General features: G+C 36.3%; 2 long non-coding RNA genes across 6 annotated transcripts; both read right to left on the bottom strand.

Moving 5' to 3' along the window:
* Window positions 1–852: 852 nt before the first annotated feature.
* Window positions 853–2,654, bottom strand: LOC110928571. 2 transcript variants are annotated; one of them, XR_002586458.2, is made up of 5 exons: window positions 2,500–2,654; window positions 2,190–2,289; window positions 1,614–1,785; window positions 1,345–1,528; window positions 853–1,224 (listed from the first exon to the last, which is right to left on the bottom strand). It is a non-coding gene; the product is annotated as an uncharacterized LOC110928571 (long non-coding RNA). The 2 variants fall into 2 exon arrangements; XR_002586457.2 differs by lacking the exon at window positions 853–1,224 and having other exon boundaries at window positions 1,257–1,528.
* Window positions 2,655–2,793: 139 nt separating this feature from the next.
* Window positions 2,794–4,701, bottom strand: LOC110928572. 4 transcript variants are annotated; one of them, XR_002586460.2, is made up of 3 exons: window positions 4,145–4,701; window positions 3,033–3,824; window positions 2,794–2,918 (listed from the first exon to the last, which is right to left on the bottom strand). It is a non-coding gene; the product is annotated as an uncharacterized LOC110928572 (long non-coding RNA). The 4 variants fall into 4 exon arrangements; XR_004869951.1 differs by having other exon boundaries at window positions 3,033–4,223; window positions 4,292–4,701; XR_004869944.1 differs by having other exon boundaries at window positions 2,794–2,923; window positions 3,033–4,701.
* Window positions 4,702–5,878: the final 1,177 nt, after the last annotated feature.

Genomic DNA, 5,878 nt, shown 5'->3' with positions numbered 1-5,878 from the left:
CCGAAAACGTACATTATAAGAGATGGGAAAAAATACGTAAAAAAACAAAACCACAAAAATTAGTGCAAGGGGTAAAAACGTAAAGTTAAAAAGTTGATGAAAACTGTAGACTGTAAAAAAAGTTGGTATTTAAGAAACAACACACAAAACATAAGGACCGAAAACATAAATTAAAAAAAAAACCTCAAAAGTTGCCAAAAAAAATCAAAAGTTGCTAAGAAAGACAAAAAAAGAAAAAAAATTAAAAAAAAACAAAAACCCACCGACATAACCTTTTTATAGTTAGATGAATGTTTGTGGTAGTTTTTGTTTATGTAAATTACTAATAAACATACTTTTTTTGCTAGACATAAAAGGTCTTGCCTTTAAATGATTACTAGGTTAATGCCCACGTAATACGTGAGTTTCAACCAAAACCATATTATTTACTTTGAAATGAAATATTCCGTACAAATACATATATTGGAAGAAAAAAAACAGAAAACTATTCAAATGCCGGAAAAGACTTCCTTGCAGACTACATTTGTTGTTTTACTCGTTACATTCCCATCTTTGTCTAGTATAAGCAACTTCACACCGGCTCTACTTTTAACTCTTGATAACGCAACATAAAGCTGACCATGTGAAAAAACTTGATATTTCAAATACAATCCAACCGTTGATAGAGATTGTCCTTGACTTTTATTTATAGTCATTGCAAAACATACATTTAAGGGGAATTGTCGTCGTTGAAACTTGATAGGAATTCTTTTATCCGACGGTGTCAAACTGATTCGTGGAATAAACGTTCCGGATATAATCTTCGCCTCTATAACACGTTGAAATAATCCTTTGAAAGAAATAAAGTTCAAGTAACGAAATTCATCCCTCTACTCGCGGGTACGTAACGTATCAAACGAAGTTACAAAACCAATGAAGCTAGTTTTTTTACCAGCCAAAGCATGCGTTTATTTACTTAAAGAAGAAAACAAATATGCAGACTTATCAAGCGGCTAATGCCTACATAGTACAAAACCCAAAGGGGGCCAAAACTAACAAAAAACCAAACAAAAGAAGGATTATAGACATGGCTAGTCAGCAGGTGATTTTGTCAAACTTGCTCCAATCTTCCAGGTTTAAGGTTGCAACCTTCAACAGTCGTTTATAGTTGTCTCGTCACTGGCTAATATAGTCTCTTCTGCTCCTCCCTGTTCCGACTATAGTGTTGCTAATCTTCTTATCTTACTACATATGAATTGCACTTTAGAGACTAATCATACATCACAAATTTGAATCAAGTAATTTTAGAGAATCAATATACAAATCATATTAAGTAATAATTGTTATATGAAAGTGCTGACGAACATGAATATCACCCAAACACTTGCTAGTTTCTGAATATCTCGACAATTTGAGGATCATTTGACTTCTTCTTTGTACCTAATAGAACAAATTAAATTACTTCTTAATTAATATAGAAAACGAAGGTCCAAGATGCCAAAGACCTTTCACGAGGTACTCCATGTGACTGTCCCATTGAAGCTCTAACCTTAAAAAAATAGAATAATTTCATTAATCCATCAACAGAAACAAATGAAGCGGATGCATATAGTATTAGGTTTGAGTGGGCTTACATAGTTGCTTGTGAATTGGGGGGAATATTATACAGTAACTAATACATATGAAATTCTTGACTTTCAAGTGAACAATGCTCTTTTTGGCTTATTGTTGGGTTCCACTCAGCTATTGCCGATGATGATGATGATGATTATCATGGCAGAACATAGATAAATGACTATAACCATCCTTAATATCCAAATCACAACACCAAAATCAAAGCCAATTAAACACTCTAGTTGCCACATAACCACATGACAGATATAAAGAAAACTCAAACATGCAAAAGAAAACAAAAAAATTTGAATCAACATATTCGAAAAAACTTTGATGTAATGGACTTTCATCATAGTGAAGAGCTTCAGATTTAGGGTTTTTGAAAATATGGAAATGTGAGAAGGAAGAAAGCGTGAAAAGAAATATACGGGATCCAGTTAAGTTAACATTTTTACAATTCTTTTGTTTGTTCCCTTTGTAGTGAATCCAAACTCTTATTTTGTATATATTAAATCCAAATCCCTAATGTTTACTCCAAATATATATGAATTAAAACAAATAACAAACCGGAGAATATAGTAAAACACAAAGAATACCTCTGTCAGCCTTGTAGCATTATGAAGACCGTGTGCAAGTGTATCCATTCCAGCTACATGAGCTATAAATAAGTCCACAACATATGTGATCTCCCTGCACCTGTGTATCACAACATAACATCAATTTTGTATAATTTGATATCTTAGTTTTTTGAGCTTAAAGAGGATTGGCGCACTTAAAAAGATGTGCAAATGTAAAAACAACCTTCCCATCCTTTCGCAAATCAAAAATCAAGCCTGCAGACGTGACCCGTTTAGCACCTCTACTCTCGAATAAACAAATGATGAACCATAAATTTAACAATGTTACCTATGAAGACTCGTCTTTAAATACTCTTGTTCTCTATGATCTTCAGAATCAAATAAATCAAATGACTGGATAACAAACTAAAGATGATTAATGAAGTTTTTTTGCAACAGCTTCTGGTTTTGTCCATCTTCGTATAGTTGTTGGTATTATCATGGCTGCAATTGAGGTAAAAGTTTAAAAAACTAAAATCACTCCACCATGTATCTTCACAGCTTATATATAAAACACGCAAAGATTAAAACTTTGAAAAAATCTGCAACAACTTGCCTTAAGTGCACTTAACAATTCATTTCCTTCTTCACATATCCCCCCATTCTGTTCAACCTTCTCTGCTCTTTCAAAAAATTCATCAATATCCATGCTGCTTAGAAGACACCTTTTGTTTTCTTCATCTATCTTATCTTGCTTAAACAATTCCTCTGCCCTAAATCTCAAAATACACATTCGAGCCATTATCAATACATAATCAACTCAAATCAACATAATTTCATATAGATTAGTTAAAAAACTAAAGTGTATGTGAAGTATACGACCTGTGATATTAATATCCATACCAACAGTAGCATTGCATGAAAGTTGCTGGTGTTAGTAGGACTGTAAGAATTAAAAAGTCATTCTTTCACACAAAAAAAAAAGCTTCATTCGTTAGAACCGTTTGCGGTTGAAACTGCAACCTCTGGGTCCAATTAACTAAAACACATAACATACTTTATTCAGTGATATCAATAATTATAATGATAATAATAATGATAACAAAATGTAGATTTAGTATATTTGGGTCTGTTGGATACGATCAGCAATATTTTCCTCGGATAGTTGTTCCCATACTAATCAACGACATGAAAAACATGCCAAACATGAACCAAAAAGCGTGATGTTTTAGCTGAAAAATCGATTACAATATTGTTTAATCATCTCAAAACCAGCACGGTAAGGCTCAGACAAAGCCATCAAGCTATCATGGTTGCACCATAGGTTGCAAGCAGAGAAAAATGCACCTGCCATCCTCTATGATGCCATGTCAAGCAATGATCTGACCAAGATCATCATCGCTAACTCAAATAGCAAAGGCAACAGTCAACAGATTCATCAGGTTAAGAGAAAACGAAAGGACCAAGCCAGAAGCCACCAAGGCTGCAATAGGGGTTGTAGGTGCTAACCTGCCATCCTCCATATCTGCCATGCCATGGCGACATATTGGCTTTATTTTGATAACTCATCACAGCCTCCGTGTAACAACCGTCCATTTAAACCAACCACAGCCAAAACACAAATTTCCGATTAAAGCCTTCAATAACCTTTTAGATCCTCCCACATCTTAAAATCTACATATTCAGAACCAGAGCAAAAGTTAAACCGGATCTAATAACTTGTAATGCCCATTTTCTTTTTTAAAACCGCGTTTAACGCGAGCCCAGCTAGTGGTGTGATCCTTCCTGATCACAACCTCCAAAACCTGGCCATAGCTACTGAAATACTCTTTTAGACGCTCTTTATTTGTGCCCCATGATATCCCAAATAAACAACTTGCCCAGATCAGTTTGCATTTTCTAAACCCCAAATTAAACCAGAATTACAAACAATATTCACGTTTCATTCAGTTCAAATGTGGATCAAGATAATCAAGATTATTAAACCGATATACCTCAGATTAAAATTACCGACAGAGATTTAGGGATTATCGATTCAATCAAACAAACATAGGATCCTTCGAACAAAAATTCCTGAAATTAAAACTAGATAATCAATCAATCAATCAACCAAATTAAATGAATCTTTACCGAAAACCCACCAAATTGAATGAAATGTTATGACAGATTAACAAAAAATAACGAACATCCACAAATCTTTATGAAAAAAACCACCAAAAAGAATGAATCTTTATCGAAAATAAGAACTGAGGGCACGTTCATCCTCGTCGCCATGTTCGCCAGAGAGAGAGAGAGAGAATGGGGGAATATTAGGGTTTGAATGAGGAGTACGGTGTAAGGTTCTGTATTGAGAGAGAGAGAGAGAGAGAGAGGCAACGAAACTTCCCTTATACGCTGAAACCAATACTAGCACCAGACATCGCCGATTAGGGTTGGTCAGAAGATGAATTGCCCGATTAGGGTTTCGCAGAGGGTGTATGATAGGTTTTGAGAGAATGAGAGAGAGAGAGAGTATATTACTCTTGAATGAGAGAGAGAGAGAGAGAGAGGGAGAGAGAGAATATGAATGAAACGTACAAAAGAAGCTTCCCAATCCTTGATTATTAGCTATGCCACATGTATGCTAATGTGTCAGCTTATTTGGCATCAACCATAGGGTGACAAGTGTCCCCCAATGGTTTCATTTATTATAGATATAGATGTTATCGTACTAGGCTATCAACACTCTGTACATATGATATACATATTATAAGGAGAAAAAAAATGATAACAATCAAATGGGATACATGGGTTCTTAAAATGCACTATCTATTTTACACCCTAAATGCATGCAACATAAAACAGAAACAATTGTGGGATACTTCATGGCTCGGATCAACAGGCCGCTAGACCGTATCATTTTAACTATGTTCCAAGTGTGAAGTGAGCTATAAGTATGATTTATAAAATATTTTTTGTGTTTATGATTAAACAAGCAAAATATGCCAATATAATTTTTTTAGTATTTTTTTAAATGAGTGTCTTGCATGTGAAGCTCTTGCCTTTTGCCTAGCCTTTTGGGACTGATGAAATAGTGGTTAACTAAGAGAGGTTAATTCACTAGTCTCGTCAAGTAGGGGTTAATCCCTTCTTTCCGAGGATCGGTGGCTGGATCGTCCGTTGATCTGTCTCCTGCACAAGGAAAACACACCGTGACTCGTAACCAGTAGGATGGGGTGGGTGGTGCTCCTTGTTACCACTCTCTGGCGTGAGAATCAGTAATTTGCTTGACAGCAAAGTGTGTGATAGTAATAAGAGTGAAAGAGTTGATAGGTGATACCTCAAACCTGGTCCGGGATATAGCCGAGGAGTGAAGGAGAGTAATTGAGTGGCTAGACTGACAACGCGCAGCCCCTTGCAGGTATGTCAGGCGTGTAGGTCATGGAGGTGACGCCACGTCCCACTGTGGCTGGCAGTCTATGTGCCAGCGTTGCTTACGTGTGGGCTGATAGATTGCTGCTACCAGTACCACTTGCTGTTTTGGCCACTTAAGTCAACGTGTCAGTCCCACTTGTGTCGTTAATAGGATGCGGTGCCGGGCCGCATCGCTAGCTGCGGTAACCGCAGTTGTTTCCGCGTCCCTTTCTTTGACAAAGATGTGTACATGATGCGGTGCTAAGCTGCGTCGCTATGTGTGGTAACTGCCGTTGTTACCGCATCCCTTTTCGTGAAGAAAACATCCGTTTTCA

This window comes from Helianthus annuus, chromosome 1 (genome assembly GCF_002127325.2).
Source record: "Helianthus annuus cultivar XRQ/B chromosome 1, HanXRQr2.0-SUNRISE, whole genome shotgun sequence".
Lineage (NCBI taxonomy): Eukaryota > Viridiplantae > Streptophyta > Magnoliopsida > Asterales > Asteraceae > Helianthus > Helianthus annuus.
This window is presented reverse-complemented; position numbering and strand designations above follow the sequence as displayed.